The sequence below is a fragment of the Kogia breviceps genome, chromosome X (assembly GCF_026419965.1).
Source record: "Kogia breviceps isolate mKogBre1 chromosome X, mKogBre1 haplotype 1, whole genome shotgun sequence".
NCBI classification, from domain to species: Eukaryota; Metazoa; Chordata; class Mammalia; order Artiodactyla; family Physeteridae; genus Kogia; species Kogia breviceps.
This window is the reverse complement of record NC_081330.1, coordinates 126,844,049-126,864,811: the sequence shown is the minus strand read 5'-3', so window position 1 is coordinate 126,864,811 and position 20,763 is coordinate 126,844,049. Positions and strand designations below refer to the sequence as shown.

Below are 20,763 nucleotides of genomic sequence, written 5' to 3'. Positions count from 1 at the left end.
TGTGGGATTAAAACAAAGGATGACTTTTCTAGAAGTGGGCTAATAATACATAAGAGGACTCTCCATTTTTAAGGGAATGAATTCCTATTCTTTTGCCCCACCCTTGGCCAAGCTCCCATCATCTCTCCCTTCTGAGACTCCTGTGCACCAGGATCAGATTGTCTTCTGTTCAGCCCTCTTAACAGATCCCCACTGCACTGGGGATAACATTCTACCTGGCTTCAACACCAACAAGGTGCCTGTGACCTGGACCCTGACGACCTCGCACCGCCATCTGGTTCCCTCTGCTTTAATCACAATGATCCCAACTCAGAGGCTTCACATATTCTGTTTCCTCTAAGGCTCCTCCCCCCTGCCCCCATTAAATGCTGAAGCTTCACATCATGACTCAAACAGCATGCCCTCAAAAAGGCTTTCCCTAACCTCCCGTTTCCTTTCATCCTCCCCTTCCTTATCTATTCTCTCTGCTTCTCCACCCTACTCTGTGCTCCTTGCCCCCGTGGCTCTGTATAACTCAAGAACCATTGTTAGTGGGCTCCGGGTTGGATTCAGCCAATGGGAAGCTTCAGTAAGAGATCTGAGGGCTGGAGGAGATGGACATCCAGGTATTTCAACCTCCTTTCCTACTTAGGTGCCATTCTGGGAGAGTTCCTCCTGCTAGCACCCCGGGCTCCTGCCCTCATTAAGCCCTGGTGCCACATTCTGTCCCCTTATCCGCTTTAGCTGATATGAGTTTCTGGTTAAGGTGGCATCGTTCCTGTGTCCCCTTCACCGGCCTCACCTCTGCAAGTGGGCCCTTCATTAACAAATTTTCATCGGAACCATCTAAAGTGACTTTTGTTACTGGACAGCACTGGACATACACCTCAATCTAAATCAGTACAGATTCTTTGGATTATTTTTCATACAGCTACTTCCACAGCCCCCGGGCATTTCTCCTCTGAGCTTGTATCATATTTTATCAATGTGCACATGGGTGGTTGTAGTTTGATTCTTTGCGTCCTATCTGCCGCCTGACCCAACACGATTACGTATGTTCTACAGGGATCATGGCTGTTTGGTTCACGACAGTTGAATGGATGAATTAAAGGGCAGGCCATGTCATAATTGAAGATAGACACCTGAAATTGTCAGGAAATAAATCACTATTAAAAAACAATGTTAATATAAGGAATTTATGGATGCATAAAACAACATATGTGAAGGAAAATGCTTGAAGCTTTGGTACATTCATGCACACAGTCAACTGACAGTTGTCCAGCATTGGGAACAGAGGCATGAAAAGGAAACAGTCTATCTTCTCAAAGGCTTATAGGCCAATGGGGAAGACAGAAATGTAAAGGTAATGGGGTGCCTGAGACACTTGAGCCAGGGGCACAGGAGGGTCAAGAAAGAGACCTGCTATCAAAGGGGGACGATTCACAAGGAAGGCATCTGGCAACAAAAAACAAAAATTAAGAGCATGTTTCAATTTTGTTCAGAAAACATGATGGCTCATATGACCGTAAATTCTTTGTTCCTCAAATTCAGGAAGGAAGAGAAGGAAGTAACATCCATGCCAAAAGGTTACTTTGGGGTAATGTCTCGGCCCAGATAAAAGGGTCCGGTTCACATTGGCAGGCGAAGATGCAACGACATGAAAATTGCCTGCGTTTTACTACAAGACCCCAAACATGTGGGTTCGGATCATAATGGAAACCCAAATGAGGCAATCGTGGAAGCCTCCAGCTAGAGTTCCTGCATTTTCTGAGCTGAGAAAAGTTTAAGTAACTTACCCGCTGTCAAGTTGGATACACATGTGTGTGCCACTGGGTGGTACGTATGGGTGGGTGTGATTACCATATGACATTTATAATCCTCAAGTTATGTTCACTAACATTCTTTCTGTCTTGAAATATTAAGAAATAGTCTAACATCGTTTTTCATTGAAGGAATACTTTTTTCACTCTCCTGTCTAGAGGAAAACAATTATATCAAGAAATGATTTTCTCATCTTCATGATTTTTGTCGATGAGTTGCCCCAGTCCAGAGAGGTCACGATGAGTCACAAATCATTCTGATTAGAACCAAATAAACACTTAGGTCCTGTCGTCCGTCAGACGTTAGAACAGGGGTTGGCAAACTTCTGTTATAAAGGTCAGCTAGTAAATATTTTAGGCTTTGTGAGCCATATGGTCTCTTTCAACAATTCAGCACGGTCCTCATAACATGAAAACAGCCATAGACAAGATGTACATGAACGGGCATGGCTGTGTTCCAAACAAACTTTAGTTACAAAAAGAGATGGCAAGCCAGATTTGGCCTCTGGGCTACAGTTTGCCAGCCCTGCACCAGACTATACAGAAGGAAAGGAAAAAAACGAACTGGGTACAAGGGAGACAGCTCCAAAACAAGAGGGAAAAATAGAATCATTGATGGAAACGCTGCAGTGATACCAAGGAGAGAATGCTCTAGTTGTAAGATATACTAAGAGAATGATAATAAATCAATAAACTCTGACTTGCCACGTGAGAAAATAAAACTAATCGGTAGAATTTCCTACCAACTATAACTACTGTGCAAAATCATCCTATTTTTTTTTTTTTTTTTTTGCGGTACGCGGGCCTCTCACTGTTGCGGCCTCTCCCATTGCGGAGCACAGGCTCCGGACGCGCAGGCGCAGCGGCCACGGCTCACGGGCCCGGCCGCTCCGCGGCACGTGGGATCCTCCCGGACCGGGGCACGAACCCGTGTCCCCTGCATCGGCAGGCGGACTCTCAACCACTGCGCCACCAGGGAAGCCCAAAATCATCCTATTTTGACAAATATAAATAAATATGTAGCTCAGACACAGGAGCTAACTATGACAAAGATAAGCCTTGAAAACATGATGCTCTGTGAAAGAAGCCCGACACAAAAGGCCACGTATTGTACGAGTCCACTTAGATGAAACGTCCAAAAGAGGCAAATCCAGAGAGACAGAAAGCAGATGAGTGGTTGCCAGGGGCTGGGGAGGAGGAAACGGGGAGTGACTGCTAGTGGGCACAGGGTTTCTTCCGGGGCTGATGGAAATGTTCTGGATTAGAGAGTTGTAATGGTGGCACAACTCTGTGAACGTATCAAAAAACCCACTGAATTGGACACTTTAAAGGGTGAACTTTATGGCATATGAGTCATACCTCAATTTTTAAAAAGGGAGCAGGACATTCTCACTGAATGCCTCCATCTTTCCAGAAGGCAATATGAGGCAATATACTGGGTTGGCCAAAACGTTTGTCCGGGTTTTTCTGTAAGAAGTTACGGAAAAACCCGAGCGAGCCTTTGGGCCAACCCAATATATGAACAGTCCTACAAGTGTGAGAAGCGAAAGAGAAGGAGGAGCTAAGAAGATGTGGAAACGGAAAAGCAGCAAATCCATCCATCAATCATGTCAGCAACTGGGATGGTCCTCTGTATGTCAAGTCGAACACAAAAGGGCCTCTACCACGTCCCGAGAGCAATTAAAAGGTAATCCTTTACCCTTCCGCCTCCCTGGAAAGTGGCCACGGATGTGTGATCTGTTTACCTGAGTTAACAACGGCTTTGCCGGGACATAAGATGATTATCGCCGGGCACTGGCCTGGGGGGCTTTTCAGCCCTGCAGATCCTTCCCACGGTTCCCGCAGAGTATGCCTTCTAAATTCCATTTCGCGGCTGAGCAAACGAATTGTCAAAGGCCGTGCTCTTCCCCCATCCCTCCTGATCTCGCAGATCTCGCGTGGACGGTGCCCCTGGCAGGAGGTGCGTGTCAGCCTGCCCCTCACTTCCCGAATGTTCCTCAGCTGTGTTCTTTCCCTGAAGGCGGCCGCAGACGAGGCCCTGCGAACCAGTTCGCAATATCGCCATCCGGTGTTCAGCAGTTGGCTCTCACCCGGTCTTCCTGCTCCTTTTTGGGCCCGTAACTGCCACAGGGATCTATTTAAATCTTCAGTCATCTCCTGTCCCTGTCCCCCCACTAACTCCAGCTTAAAAAAGTCAAGCTCTTCACCCGGACTTAGAAGGGCCCAGATGCCCGGGTTCCTTGGCCACCCCCCCGCGCCCTCTCCTGCCCTTGCACTTCCCCCCGGCTGGCCCCTCTGCCTGGAACGCCCTCCACGCGCCGCGCTCCGTCCTTCAGGTCACCTCCCACAGAGACTGTCTTTGTCTACTGTTCCCAAGTAGCAACAGCTCTTCAGTTCCTTTCTTCTTGCTTGTTTCCTCTTTCCTTTCTTTCCTTCCTCCTTCCATGGAACGTAAGCTCTTTGAGAACACAAACTCTGTGCTGTTCACTGAAGGATCACCTGTCCCAGCCCATTGAAGGCACTCAGTTATTTGTTGAAAGAATTAATGGATGAGGATGAAACCTGGCAAACGTCCCATGTTTAGCTGATGATTAAAGTGCAAATCCCACAGCGCTCTGTGGAGCGCTCACCAATAAACGGGAGTTCGAAGGACCACAAACTTCAGAAGCTCCTAATCAACACCGACCATTTACAACTGCCCTCACCCCCAAAGTTCCACGCCTGAGACAAGTTGCTGCCTGGAGAGAGTTTTTATTACAGACTCATAAAGGCCTGAATCATGTGGTTTACAGGGCAAGTGCTAATGCAGTCATAATTACATTGGTGTGAACACACTGTCATAGAAATGTAGCAAACACAGACACAGGCGTTTAAGAGAAATCAGCTGCTCCCAACACAAGATCAACCGTCACACAGAAACCAGTCAGCAGGCACGCAGCTAAGGAACTTGAACTGAGTGACTGAAGGTGACAAACCCGATAAATCAGCGAGTGAAATGACACTTTGCACCGACACCTCGGAGTAACCAACTCACTACCCGGAGACCTGTGCATTTGGGGGAAATCGGTAAGTCACGGACACCACGTGCCCCGAAACGGTGACTGCCATTCCTTTTTTTTGTTTAATTAACCCAAACACAAAAGAAGCATAAACATCAGGCTGTGGGTGATTTCTTTCTTTTCTCTTTGGAAGCAGATCAAGAAACAAGAAGGGACATGACTTCATTATACACGGAGCACTCACCTATGGTTGTTGTTTTTTTTTTTCTTTCTAATCTTTGAAATAACAGTTGATCCATTAAGAGACTTGAAGGTGAAAAATGTCAAGCCTTTGACCTTTTCTTAATTCACACACATACTGAGCCAATGAAAACATACCCACACACCCACCCAGTCCATCTGCCTACAATTAGTACTTTCCGTGGACTCCGTGACCATTCTAGGGCAAGGTTTCTCACCCGAGGCACTGCGGACATTTTGGATCAGATAATTTTCTGTTGGTGGCAAGGGGATGGGGGAAGGGGAGATGTCTTGCGCATTTTTCAATATTTTAGCAGCCTCCCTGGCCTCCACCCACTGAATGCCAGTAGCACCCAACCATCAGCGGTGACAACCAAAGATGCCTCCGGACATGGCCAAATGTTTCCTGGAGGGCAAAACCGAGCCAGGTTGAAAACCGCTGTTCAACCAACAAGGACCTACGGTATAGCACAGGGAACTCTACTCGATATTATGGAACGACCTAAATGGGCACAGAATTTGAAAAAGAACAGATACGCGTATATGTATAGCTGAATCACTTTGCTCTACACATGAAACTGTCACAACATTGTTAACCAACTATATACTCCAATATAAAATAAAAAGTTTAAAAAAAGCGACTGTACATAAAAAAACTAGTAGAAAAAGATCAGCAAATGTCCTCCCATTATTTTCCTCTTTCAACATATGCTGACACATTTTATCTCTTGCACACTATAAACTTATCAATCCAGAATGTGTACACGCATTGCCCCTGTATCATTTGTTGCTGAGTCGTGGGCTTTGCTCAGCATCTTACTGAAATGCCAGAAGGCCAGGAGTGCTCTTGGAGGAAGACTCCCTGAAATTCAATGCAGAATTTTATGCCTTCGTCAAGAACCGTACGCCAAGATTACACTTTTTTAAAACAACCAGGGCCTATAAATGCCTCTAAGAGTCAGCAATATTTGCAGTTGGTGGACGGATCTCAAAACTGGTTTCAAACCAGACATTTAAAGATCATAATATTTGTACGAAGAGCTCTTTAAATGGAAAGAAGAGAGCTGGTTTTAGTTGGAAACCAATGAAGAAATAAGTCGTTTGTCTCTGCCTTTTGCTAAAGTAACTAACCTCTCTTAATGACGATGTATTTAGATTAACAACAGAAAGAGCGGAACTAGCCCTGGTATCGCCCTTACAAGATTTTACATTCTGAAAAGGCCATTAATCAGCAAACAATCTCTCAAGACAGCCTAAAGAAAATGTGTTCCAACTGCCTCATTCCCTTGTCTTGGTTATAATCCAAGAGTAAATCCTCCAAGTCTAAATCTTGCTACCCATAAAACTTCTTATCTGCCTTTACTCAGTAAAGGCCATCAACCAAATCTCTATCCACTGCTTTTCCCATGGAGGAATGAGGCTGTAAGTTTGTTCACTGAAAGGCACTAGGTAGGAAGAGAGACAAAGCAAGAAATCTGCCATAAATCTTCATCAGCCTTCTTGTGTAAAGCTGACATGGATTTAGACAAAGCTTTTCTTCGGGGTTTTCATAAACTTTATTATTTTCCCAGGAATAATTTATCCTAATTGGAAAAATGCATTTTAAAAGCTGTTGACAGTCGTACATGGGTTATTTCACATTCCACAGGAAGCTGACCAATGTAACACTTCTGTGGCATCGGCACACTATCGAGGGATTCTGTTTGCTTTCACAATTTGCTTCTAGGATATTTTATGGGTTTTGATTTAGCACCAGACGCACATTTGGTATGAATGGTATAATTTCTTTAAGAGGGTGTTTACAGAGAGATGAAAAGTAGATTAGTAGCATTTTTTAATCTTTATTTCCTGATGGGTTAATGACACGCATGGTGCAAACCCCACGATTTTATTGGGGCTGAAGAGAAATATATTTGACCTAGTCCATCTCAATCTAACTCGTGCTTTTGCTTTAAGCCCTCGATGAATAGCTTGCACTTTGTGATCTATTTAATACCTTGCCTTTCTTATTAAGGAAACCGCAACTAGGCCATGTTCAAGGTGGGCAGCTGGAAAGAATGTGGCTCATCGGAGAGGGCGGGTGTGTACCCAGCATCCTTGTCAAGGAACAGCAGGGCTCCCCACAAATGTGGAGTGTGGGAGGTCTGGGCCCCGAGTCTAACTCTTGACTAGGGGCCGTTTGAGCTTCTGTTAATGACAATTTTAACACCCTTCCTTTCTATAGGTCTCCCAGCAACCAATTCAACAGCTGTTTGGGGATCATACTGGCATCATAGATTCAGTTTAAGAGGGGTCTAAATACTTCCAAGTCACCTTCATGTAATTTCTAGAATAACCGATCCCGAATAATGAGCATCTTGTAGTTATAAATCAAGGAAATGAATGATTTGAATACTACTTGAATAAAGCGTGCTATTGTTTTCCCTCTCATCCCTCCGTTCAACGGAGAGACATCTATCAATATACCCTCTCTGCAAAAACGTGGTTGCTAATTTTCAGGTGACCTAACAGAAATTCACCCATGGAAACTACTGCACAGTGAAATGTCTTATGGGCCAGGCATTCACTCTATTCTTTCTATTTTCAGATGTTAAATACTACTTAAAAGCCACCTATTTAAGAAGTCTGAGGACAACTGGAGTTATATTTAGAGTGGGACCCAATAAATCAGGGCAGAGCACTTCTCTTCAGCTTGCCTAACTGTTCGCAGAGCGATTCATGGGGGTTTAACGATCGATTTTGTGGTCTCCAGGGCCAATATCAGCTCCCTTTATGAAAAAAGCCAAATTGACCATCACCACCAGGATACAAACCCTACAAGGAGCACTCCTTTTGCATTATTTTATTCAGTTCTCCACTCACTTTACAAGGAAGGTGCAATTGCTCCCATTTTACCGAGAGGCAAAGTGCTTGGCCAGAGTCGTGTAGCCAGCAAGGAGCTGAGACAGGCCTTGAAGGTGGCTCCACCCAAGCATTAGTCAGCGCTTTCCCCTCCAAGGGGAAGAGGAAGTCATCGCCCTGAGGCGGGGAGCTCTTGGCTCCCACTGCGAGGACGACGTGAATGGAACCACTGGCACTCCCATGCCAAACCAGACACGTGTTTGATAGGACACCAAAGCATTAAGGGCATCACCAGTCAATATTAGTACCTGTGACTAAGTATCCTTCCTGTATGTTAATCCCTCTCTGAGACAGACCAATATGCAAAACCCCATGCTTGATGCATTGCTTAGTCCTTAAAAATCGCACCTGTGCTGTCCAGTCAATCTGTTTCCTTCTCTAGCCTTTACCCATCAGCTGTTCTTTATTCTGCTGGCACTTTAAATGGCCAGAAAGCAGGCACTGAGCGGGGGCCTGGCCTTTGGAAGTGCCTTCGAGTACAGTAACAGAGCTGCACACCGGAGCGGTGGGTTCTGAAACAGCGGTTTTGTTTTTGTTTTTGTTTTTTAATTTTATACCTTATTTATTTATTTTTAAAAGAATTTTTTTGACGTGGACCATTTTTTAAAGTTTCTAGTGAATCTGTTACAGTGTTGCTTCTGTTTTATGTTTTGGGTTTTTGGCCACGAGGCACGTGGGATCTTAGCTCCCCGACCAGGATCGAACCTCCACCCTCTGCATCGGAAGGCGAAGTCTTAACCACTGGACCGCCAGGGAAGTCCCAACAGCAGATGTTTTATCGTTATCAGTGCCCAGGCTCCAGAGAGCATGGCAGGTGCTGCATCTGCAGTGGGCTTTGCAGATGGGGCCTTGCCAGCTATGGCTGTGACCTAGAGAATTAATTCCTTATATTCTCCGATTAGAGCAATGATTCTCTACAGCTCCCCTCCCCATAGTGTGTCCCCTATAGGGTCCTTCTCGATTTGCTTTGTCACCTTACATTAAAACGTCCTGAATCATCTGTCTTGTCCCCAGGACTTGGAGCCCCTCGAAAGCAGATACACTGCTCACTGTTGGGGACTGCGCCCCCCCCCGCCCCTCCCCTCTCCTATTTTGGTTTCTATCTTCTGAAAGTTCTCATCTGAATTCTTTAAACTTCACTGACTCGAGCTTTACAACGGCACTTGACCACTTTGATTCCCCATTGCATTTTGCTTCCATTACTGATTTATTTTCCCTTAGATTTCTAGCGCAAGTCAGAAAGGTGAAGAGGACACACTGCGGACTCTGGAGTCTCTGGCGAGCTATGTGGCCAGGAATATCTTTAATCACTCTGAGTTTACCATGATCCTCAATTTACTTCTAAGGAAAGAGTGGAGTCAGGAGAAGGGAGGGAAGGGAAGAAAGGGGAGGAAGGGAAAGAAGTAAAGGGAAGGAAGAAAAAAAACAGCAAGAAAGTCCATCTGTATGGTCATTGTGGGAACTGTAGAGACTGCGTTTCGTAAGCACCTGACATTTAACAACCATTTCTTAGTTGGCAGCCATTTTTGTGTTCCTGAGTCTAACCATGAATACTCCAGGGCCGAACGGAAGACACACCACATATTGGAGTAAGAGGAGATGTGTCTTGCATTGATTTTTTTGTCACCATGATGGTAACTGTGGGTGAATTTTCTTCTTATTGGTGAATATCATTGGAATTTTTATTTATACGGTGAATTCATATTACATTTAGTTCTTACTGGTGTTGGGATCAGCCTTCTAAAATATCTAATATTACAAGCAGCACTGAGATGAGGTCATCGGATCAACATTCACATCAGAGACAAGCCCTCTCCAAACCCCTCTCACCCACCAGGCTACCATTACTAAAATTACTGTGATGTGGCCACCTCTACCTTGGTTTCTGCAGACAGTTCTTTAACACAAATTTTGTCCTCCTTCCTTTTTCCCCCTCTCAAGCAAATGTCAGTGAGGAATAATGGACAAGTAGACAAGCACTCAAAAACCTGTTTTAAAGAGAAATGTATTGAATTTGGGCAAAATGATCAATGACTGACCACCATGCAGAGTATGATGAGGGCAACAGATACTGTAATTTGTAGGAAACTTAGATTTCTAACCATGCATGTAGGCCAGAGCATGAAGGTAGCAGGGAAAATCTTATGAGAGTAAAAACTCAGAATCAAATCCCTTGGGCTCTTTTATAAAAATATCATAATTGAAAACAATCATTACCAAAAAGCATTCATTTACTGAGTTAATCAGTACATGGTTTGGGTGAGATATAACAAAAATCATGACAACTCAACAGACTTCCAGAACTTCCAGGAAGTTTAGGGTGCGGTTGAGATACTAAACAGACTGATTAAAGTCTCATTTCAAGCCGTGAGGGAGGTGAAGAGATAGTAGCATGCCATGAACACTTTCACCCACCAGATGGGAGACCAGCAGGCACTCTTCCTACATCTTCACAACTGTTAGACAAAGCCAGTATGTTTATCTCCATATTTCTCAAAGGAGAAATTGAGACCTAAAGAAGGCAAGAAACTACCGAAGTCCAGACTTATTGGAAGTAGCTGAGCTAGAATCTAAACTCTTTTCTGGAGCTAGAAGTCTTTTTGATCAGGCACAATAGGTATCTAATTATACTGTCCTTCAAACCACCAAAAGTACTATGGTAGGCACCTCTAAGATGGTCTCCGATGGTCTGTACCTGCTGGTATTCATGACTTGGTATCCACCTTCCCTTAAGTAACTTACCTCTAACTAACAGAATAGGGCAACATCGAGGGAAGTCACTTCCATGACTAGTCAAAAAAAGATTGTGATCTCCATCTCGTTAGCAGACTCTCTCCCTAGCTGGCTTTGATGAAGCAAGCTGGCATGTTGGAGAGGCCCACATGGCAAGAAATGGAGCGTGGCCTCTGGGCAACAGCCCGAAAGGAAATAAAGCCCTCACAGCCCTCAATGAACGGAATCCTGCCAACAACTACACGAGTGAGCTTGGAAGCATATTCTTCCCCAGTTGAGCCTCCAGATGAGACTTCAGCCTCAGTGGACACCTTGATCACAGCCTTGTGAGACCCCGAGCAGAGGACTCAGCTAAGGTATGCCTGGACTCCTGACCAGGAAAACCTGTGTGATAATGAATGTGTATAGTTTTAAGCCTCTAAGTTCTAGGGCAATTTGTTAAGCAGCAATTCATTCCTAATACAAGAGCCTCACAGAAAGGCCAAATAAAACCAATTGGCTTGACACATGTAGCTACCAGTTTGAGACCCACGGAATACAGTGATGCTATTTTTTCAAAGTGACAGAGAGCTGAACTCCTCCACTAGATCATACCCCCAAAATAGGCTAAAAACAATGCAGTGAACACATTGCCTCCTGGGCCTAATACCTTTGCTTAACTCCTGTGTCAAAAGTATAAAACAGAAAGGGTGCAACCATTAGGCAGAAAAACAATCAACGAATACAGAGATGTAATGAATTAATATAAATGAACAAAGAACAAGTACATACTGAACGATGGAAATTTTAGAAATCACTTTATTTAACCAGGCTGGAGTTACAGAGAATTCCAACCTACACTGAGATTTAAAACTAGAGGATGGCTGAGTCATCACCTAAGGAATCATTTTGGTAACCTAGCTGGTTAGGCTAGCTCTGTTTGGTTTAGCTTCATCAGCAGGGAGCAGTCCTTTGGATTAGAAAGTTTTCATCTTTTTCAGAGCTTTTATTTTTTAATAAATGAATAATCAAGACTCACATTCAAAAAATTTCTGGCCTGATTACATTTAGTAATATGAGAAATTAAGTAATTTCCCTTGGCTTTAAAAATTAGTCAAAGCTCATCTGGAATTGTTAAAATTCCTATTTATTTGATTTTGTTATTCTCTTCATCTATAGATTAGCCTTTATGCTCATTATCAGTTCCTTTGTATAACTATTAGAAGTGACAATTTATGTTTGACAATTTCCATACTAATGGGAAGCACAGCTCTAAACTTTATTATCAGAATGCAGAAATTTATAACTTTCAGGCTTCCCTGGTGGTGCAGTGGTCGAGAGTCTCTCCGGTTTTGAGGATGGCACTTTGTCTTGTGAGTTCATTCTCTGATGGAGCTCAGTTACTGATTTTCAGTTTGTTCAGCCTTTTTCTTGTTAAGAGGGCAGAAGTGATGGTTTCCAAGCTCTTTACATGCTGGAGTGGAAACCAGATGGTTCTGCTGTTAAAATATTTTAAATTTATGAACAAGTCACACTCTTCTCAACTAGAGACATCTATAAATCTAAAGATCTAGAAATCCAATTGTCCAAATGTGTTTCCATCACGGCACTCAAGTTCCTCACATTATCAACCATATCTTATTACATGAAACAAATCCGAAATAGGAAAACAATTGCTCCTTTTTCATAAGTACAAACATCACTGCAGTTCATTTTGAAAATGTATTTTAAGGAATCTAACTGGCAATTAACGATCTGAAATAGAAAAGAAAAAATTTCTCTCAAATCAAAAGGGGAGGGATGGGGAAGGAATTCTTTTCCTTCTTAGAACTGAAAGAAAAATATTTAGTTAGAATGCTCATTAAAAGAATCAATTCCAGGAACTTATAAGAAAGACTGTGATAAATGATATATTAGTTTTCTATTGCTGCATAACAAATTACAACGAATTTAGTGAATTAAAACAACACTTTTTATTATTTCACAGTTCTGGAGGTTTGAAATCTGGACAGGCTCTCTTGGGTTCTATGCTCAGGGTCTCACAAGGCTGAAATTAAAATGTTTCACAGCTGGGACTCTTATCTGAAGGCTCTGAGAAACAATTCACTTCCAAGATCATTCAGATTGTTGACCAAATTTAGTTCCTTGATGTTGTAGGACTGAGGTCTCCATTTCTTTTTGGCTGCCCAGCGAAGGGTTGCTCAGCTCCTACTGGCTGCTCTTCCATCCGTACACATGGCTCCTTCCATCTTCAAAGCCAGAAATGTTGCATCAAATCTCTCTCATGCTTTGAATCTCTCTGTCTTCCTCTTCTGCCACCAGCCAGAAAATGCTCTGCTTTTAAGGGCTTGTGGGACCAGATCATGCCCACCAGATAATTTCCCTATTTTAATAGGGAATAACATAATGTAGTCATGGGAGTAATATCTCATAACATCACAGGTTCCAGGGATTAGGGCAGGACAGCTTTCGGGGGGCATCCTAAAAATTCTGCCTACCACAAACGGATCTGCAGAGGGCTCTTAGGATGGAAAAAGTCAGAAATATTCAGCACATTGGAAATTTTTCTCAGAACTAGGCCAACTCAGTCTGCAGAAGAGAAGAAATGGGTAACAGGTTCTACATTTTTCAAAGGCCATGTGTAGACGAGATGGTATACATATAGTCACCCCACAAACAAGATTGGCTAGCTACTGTATGCCGAAGTATGTGTCAGATGTTGAAAAAGTAAAGATGAATAAGATCCATCTCTGGTCTCATGGAGCTCACAACCTGATGTCCAGAGAGGAGAAGCTGACACGAAAGCTTCTAAGGCGTCCCTGTCTGACAGACTTCTCTAGGATGATCCTATGTTCCTTCTCTCTATGATGAACTTACATATGATAACCGTCAAAGCTCCTTCCTATGAGATCCATCTCTGTAATGACCTACCATGATGTCCCTTTTTATGATGCCGTTATCTGTGACGGACCTCTCTATGATGCAGTCAATCTACGATGCCCTTGTCTATAGTGCCCCTTCTGTGGTATTCCTCTTCATTATGCCTATCTCCAGCAAGCCATCATCTAAGATGCCTATTTTAAAGAAGCCCCTGTCTGAGAAGCCATTCTCTTTTTTAAACTTTTTTTTTTTTTACAGTGGTAGAATATTCATAACACAAAATTTACCATTTACACCGTTTTAAAGTGTACAACTCAATGGCATTAAGTACATTCACAACACTGTATTACCATCACCACTATTGATTTCCATAAGTTTTTCATCCTCCCAAACTGAAACTCTGTACACATTAAATAACTACTCCTTATTCTGCCCTCCTCCAGCCCCTAGTAACCTCTATTCTCCTTTTCTTCATTTTATTTTAAAAATTTATTATGCTTCTTTAGAACGTCCCTCCCTCAGCTTTAATGAGGTACACTTGACAAATAAAATTGTATGTATTTAAAGTGTACAATATGATGATTTAACATATGTATACGTTGTGAAATGATTACTGCAATTAATTAACACATCCATCACCTCACATGGTGACCTTCTGTGCATGTGTCTGTGTGTGCGTGGTGATAATGCTTAAGAGCTACTCTCTTAGCAAATTTCAGATATATAATACAGTATTGTTAACTACAGTCACCATGTTGTACATTATATCCTCAGAACTTATTCATCTTAGAACTGAAAGTTTGTACCCTTTGACCAACATCTCCCCACCCCCCAACCCACCCCCTCTCCCCAACAACCACCATTCCACTCTGTTTCTATGAGTTTGACTTTTTTCTTTTTAGTTTCCACATACAAGTAATACCATCCAGTATTTGCCTTTGTCTGGCTTATTGGACTTAGAATAATGTCCTCCAGATTCATCCACGTTGTTACAAATAGCAGGATTTCCTTCTTTCTATGGTTGAAAAAGATTTCATTGTATGTATATATATATATGTATATATATATACACATATATATGTATACATATATATACACTACACACACACACACACACACACACACACACACACACACTACATCTTCATTATCTATTCATCTGTAGATGGACACTTAAGTTTCCTGTGTCTTGGTTGTTGCGAATAATGCAGCAATGAACATGGGAATGCAGATATCTCTTTGAGATGCTGATTTTACTTCCTTTGGATGTATATCCAGAAGTGGAATTACCGGATGATATGGTAGTTCTAGTTTTAATTTTTGAGGACTCTCCATATTGTTTTCCATAATGTCTGTACCAATTTACATTCCCACCAACACTGTACAGAGATTCCCCTTTCTACACATCGTCACTAACATGTCATCTCTGTGTAACATAAGGATACAGTTTCATTCTTTTGCACATGAATGTCCAGTTTTCCCAACACCATTAATTAAAGAGACTATGCCAATTGTGTGTTCTTGATGCTGTTGTCAAAGATCAGTTGATCATATATGTGTGGGTTTATTTCTGGGCTCTTGACTCTGTCCCATTGGTCTATGTGTCTGTTTTTATGCCAGTATCATACTATTTTGATAATTATAGCTTTGTAGTATAGTTTGAAACCAGGAAGTGTGATGCCTTCAGCTTTGTTCTTTCTCAAGGTTGCTTTGGCTATTCGGTCTTCTGTGGCTCCATACAAATTTTAGGATTTTTTTTTTCTATTTCTCTAAAAAATGCCCCTGAAATTTTATAGGAACTGCATTGAATCTGTAGACCACTTTGTGTAGTAGGGCCATTTTAACAATATTAATTCTTCCAGTCTAAGAACATGGGATATCTTTCCATTTGTGCCTTCGTCAATTCATTTAATCAGTGTTTAACAGTTTTCAGCACACAGGTCTTTCACCTCCTTGGTTAAATTTACTCCTAAGTATTCTATTGTTTTTGATGCGATTGTAAATGGGATTGTTTTCTTAATTTCTCTTGCAGATAGCTTGCTGCTAGTGTATAGAATCACAACTGAATTTTGTGTGTGGATTTGGTATCCTGCAACTTTAGTGAATTTATTAGTTCAAACAGTTTTTTGACCGAGTCTTTAGGATTTTCTTTATATACTTTTCCTCTCTCTAGTGTCCTTCTCTATGGCACTCTTATCAGTGGGATAAAATGTCCTTTAGGGGATGATATCCTTTTCCTAGAGGCATTTGAGTAGAGGCAAGATGGCCAGCAGTCATGGATACCACACAGGAGAATTCTGAGGTCACTTCTGACTAGGATAGGACGGCAAAGTCCATCTTTGCATAGTGGCTTTGAGCTGTTATTTCAGCATCTGTGATATATTTTCACTGACTCATCCAGACACTCTCCATATTGGTCCTTTCCTACGGCCAGTGGCACACTCCATGAAAAAATGACAGGGCACAGTTTGGTGTGCTGTGTTTGGTGAGGTAAATTTTTTTCTTTTTTTTTAAAACCTGTTTTTGCTTCTATTTAACCATAGCTTTTATAGTGGTTACTCTGAGCCAGGGACTGTTGTAAGCACTTTATAAACATGAACATATTAAATCCAGTTAATTCTGATTTTACAGATGAGGAATTGAGAACAGAGAAGAAACACATCCAAGTTAATATAGCTGGTAAGTGGAGAGGCTGGGATTCAGACCCAGGCAGTCTGGCTAAGAATCTACAGCCTCAAGCATTGAGTTGAAAGGTTAACAAATTTATGTTTGAAGATTGACCAGGTACAAAACAAAGATACAGTTCTTATGCTTATTAAGGAGTCAAATCAAGTCCAGAGAGGGAGAGAGGCATCCATTGATGGCGATTTTGACACAGAGAGTAGTACATGAATGTGAGTGAGGAAAATTTTGGGTGGGAGGGTAGGCAAGGGGCTAGATCATGAAGAAGAGACTTGTCAGGGCTATTGAAATTTGAAACCATGAAGGATCAGACTAGGACTGATCCACAACGAAGTTTCATATGAAGAGCAGTAGAATGAAGAAAATGTAGATAATTTAATAATTTGTTCATAAAGCTAAATTTATTTAATATAAATGACTCCTCTTTAAGATTACATCCTTATATTTTTTGATGGTAAAATGTCCATTTTTTGAATATTTTGTGCGTAAGAAGGTTTTTTTGTTATTGTTATGTCATTAGTGGCAAAATTTAAAGTCAACAATTCATATTAGTCCCCTGACATTAAAAAGAAAACAAGAATAAAATACCTAGGAATAAACCTACCTGAGGCAAAAGACCTACTCAGAAAACTATAAGACACTGATGAAAGAAATCAAAGATGACACAAACAGTTGGAAAGATATACCATATTCTTGGATTGGAAGAACCAATATTGTCAAAATGACTGTACTATCCAAGGCAATCTACAGATTCAATGCAATTCCTATCAAATTACCAGTGGCATTTTTCACAGAACTAGAACAAAAAAAAATTTAAATTCGTATGGAAACACAGAAGACCCCAAATAGCCAAAGCAACCTTCAGAAAGAAAAACGGAGCTGGAGGGATCAGGATCCATGACTTCAGACTATACTACAGATCTATAGTAATCAAAACAGTATGTTACTGGCACAAAAACAGAAATATTGATCAATGGAACAGGATAGAAAGCCCAGAAATAAACCCACACACCTACGGTCAATTAATCTATGACAAAGGAGGCAAGAATATACAATGGAGAAAAGACAGTCTCTTCAGTAAGTGGTGCTGGGAAAATTGGACAGCTACATGTAAAAGAATGAAATTAGAACATTCTCTAACACCACACACAAAAATAAACTCAAAATGGATTAAAGTTATAAATGTAAGACTGGATACTATAAATCTCTTAGAGGAAAACATAGGCGGAACACTCTTTGACATGAATAGCAGCAGTATCTTTTGGGATCCATCTCCTAGAGCAATGAAGATAAAAACAAAAATAAACAAATGGAACCTAATGAATCTTAAAAGCTTTTGCACAGCAAAGGAAACCATAAACAAAACAAAAAGACAACCTACAGAATAGGAGAAAATACTTGCAAATGATGTGACAGACAAGGGATTAATATCCAAAATATACAAACAGCTCATGAAGCTTAATATCAAAAAAACCCCCAAACAACGCAATCAAAAAATGGGCAGAAGACCTAAACAGACATTTCTCCAAAGAAGACATACAGATGGCCAAAACGCACATGAAAAGATGCTCAACATCAATAATTATTAGGGAGATGCAAATCAAAACTACAATGAGGTATCACCTCACACCAGTCAGAATGGTCATCATTAAAAACTCTATAAATAATAAATGCTGGAGAGGGAGTGGAGAAAAAGGAACCCTCCTATACTGTTGGTGGGAATGTAAATTGCTGCAGCCACTATGGAGAACAGTACGGAGGCTCCTTAAATAACTAAAAACAGAGCTACCATATCATCCTGTAATTCTACTCCTGGGCACATAAACGGAGAAAACCGTAATTCGAAAAGATACATGCACTCCAATGTTCACTGCAGCACTCTTTACAATAGAGATTTATACATTATAAATATTTATAATTTTTAATAAATTTATACATTTATAAAATGTATAAATTTATTCATTAATAGGCAAGACATGTAAGCAACCTAAATGTCCATCGACAGATGAATGGATAAAGAAGATGTGGTATATTTCTACAATGGAATATTACTCAGCCATAAAAAAGAATGAAATAATGCCATTTGCAGCAGCATGGATGGACCTTGAGATTATCACACTAAGTGAAGTAAGTGAGACAGAGAAAGACAGAGACAGTTTTGACAGAGGAAATGGGGGTGAGGGGCAGGTTACAGTGGGGATGGATAATTCTCATTTATCTTTAGGCAACTAAACTTGAGTGACCACACAGAAAAAATATATTTTGGCTCCTTACATGCATGTAGTTGCATTCTGCAGGTTGTTAGGTTGCCATATCTTTTAAGACACATGGGGAAGAGGAGTGACATAAAGAAATTAAGTAATTTAAGCCATAGCTCTGAAGCAAAAATCCTGGCAACTCCAAAATTACTCATTTGTCGCAGTGAAAAAATCAGCCATCAGCTTTTTTACCACCCTCTCTCTTTCAGTTATGTGAAACTAGATAAACATCAGCAACCTAAAAATCTCCTCCCTGAGCATCTCTATGAGGGATCAAAGTAATGACCAGGGATGCATGTCTCCGTCAGCAAGTCAAGTCATTCCAGTCCTGTTATGCCTGTTCCAGAGTTGGGAGGACATCTGAGACTGGATTTTATGCCCTTTCCAGAGTATGTGTGGCAAAGAACACAGGCCTCCCAGCCGCCAGCCTGATCTGCTCTAGGAGAACTCATGTCGGAAGCATGCCCAAGTCCCCCTTGAACCAATGTGGAGAGTTAATCACAAGCCAGGGCACTGTCAGTTGAACGTTCACCTGTGATGAACTGGTAAAGCCAGTCTCCCTGCATGCCTCCCTTCAGACTACACGATTTCAGTGAGAAGGTGGTCTTTACGATCTGAAGGCCTGGAAACATTAAAAAATAAAAACCTGAATTGGCCTATTCCTGGAGACTAGTGCTGAGCCTACTGGGATAACATCAATCTGCAGGTTTCCACCAGCACTGAAGACATATTTCATCCTATAATTGAAAAACAGACTTGATTTAGATTCCATTGTGTCAGAGCTTACACTTGGGTCTCTTAGTGGAGAGGTCTGGGCAGTAGGGAGACAGTCTCATTCTGAAAAAAAGACACTCCATAGACACTTGTGGAGAATGCTGCAAAAATGGAGCCAGGGTGATGTTTGAAAAAAGGATTCTGAGACCTCTTGGTAGATTCTGGGGTTAGATTGAGGGATGTGAGGCATGGAGAGCCCAGACACGAAAGAGAGCAAGTAGTGGCCTCCCATCCCGGAACTAGCATCTGCGGAGCCCCACTGCAGGCTAGGCACTTGACGTATGAGTTCACTGAATCCTCCCAGTGTCCCTGAGACCGGTTACCATTACCTCTATTTGAAAGAAGTGTAAAGAAAGTCCAGAGAGAAGGGTAACAGAGCTGGCAAATGACTCAGTGATGATTTGAATTGGAACCCAAGTCTGTCTTGCTCTGAGATCATATTGTCTCCTGTGCTTCACAAGGAACCTCGTTCCTTCCCTCTGAGCAGATGCCTATTGTCCTACGGGCTGAGTTTGGAAAGTTGTGATGTTTTTGCCAGAAGGACAAAGCAACATGACCCAAGATCACATGTTATCAACTCAGGCATTTTCCTATGGAATTTATGTTATGAACTGGTAGCATCCTTTTCCTCATTTTCTCAGGGAATGCCTGGAAATCACACGTCTCTGCTCAGGGCTACTTTAGGAAACCCAAATGAAAATGGGAAGCCCTCAGAGCCTAGCAAATTCTGGGCAATTACCCCTCTCATGCAGAGGTGGGCCTACTTTTCCTGAAAAGGGTTGGTGAGTTGATGTTTTAGGCTTTATGAGTCAGTCTCTGTCGCAACTACACAAACTGTACTGTTGCAGCCCCAAAGCTGCCATGGACGATACATCAATGAACAAGTGTGCCTATGTGTCAATCAAACTATTCATGAATTTCATATAGTTTTCCGTTGTCACAAAATATTATTCTTCTTTTGAACTTTTTTTGAATTAAAAAAATGTAAAAACCATTCTTAGCTCGTGGGCCGTACAAAAACAGGTAGAGACCTGGATTTGGCCTGTGGGCCATAGTTTGCCAATACCTGCTGTAGAGGATCATACTTTATTGTTTCATGTATGTTCCATAGTTTACTTCTGGAAAATTTACAACAGTAGAACAGAAGATCTGTTTACAACTAATTAACGAAAACTACTAAGTGTAACTAGGCATTTTAAATCATAGTAACACCGTATATGTATAATAGATTCACTTTGCTGCATACCTGAAACTAACACAACATTGAAAATCAACTATACTCCAATAAAAATTTTTTAAAAATCCTAGTAACACCAATTTTGGGTTTCTAGAGTGTCTCACAGAAAATGAGGTTCTGTATGACTTAAAAAAAATTATTTCCTTAGGTTTTTTTAAATCCAAAATTGGGATTTATTATTATTATTTATTTTATTGGAGTATAGTTGATTTACAATGTTGTGTTAGTTTCAGGTGTACAGCAAAGTAATTCAGTTATACATACATCCATTCTTTTTTAGA

At 41.5% G+C, this 20,763-nt stretch overlaps 1 protein-coding gene across 1 annotated transcript in view; it reads right to left on the bottom strand.

The window, feature by feature from the left end:
- MID1 (midline 1) overlaps positions 1–20,763 on the bottom strand; it is a 394,966-nt gene that overhangs the window by 355,230 nt on the left and 18,973 nt on the right. The gene's annotated exons all lie outside the window — the stretch shown is intronic.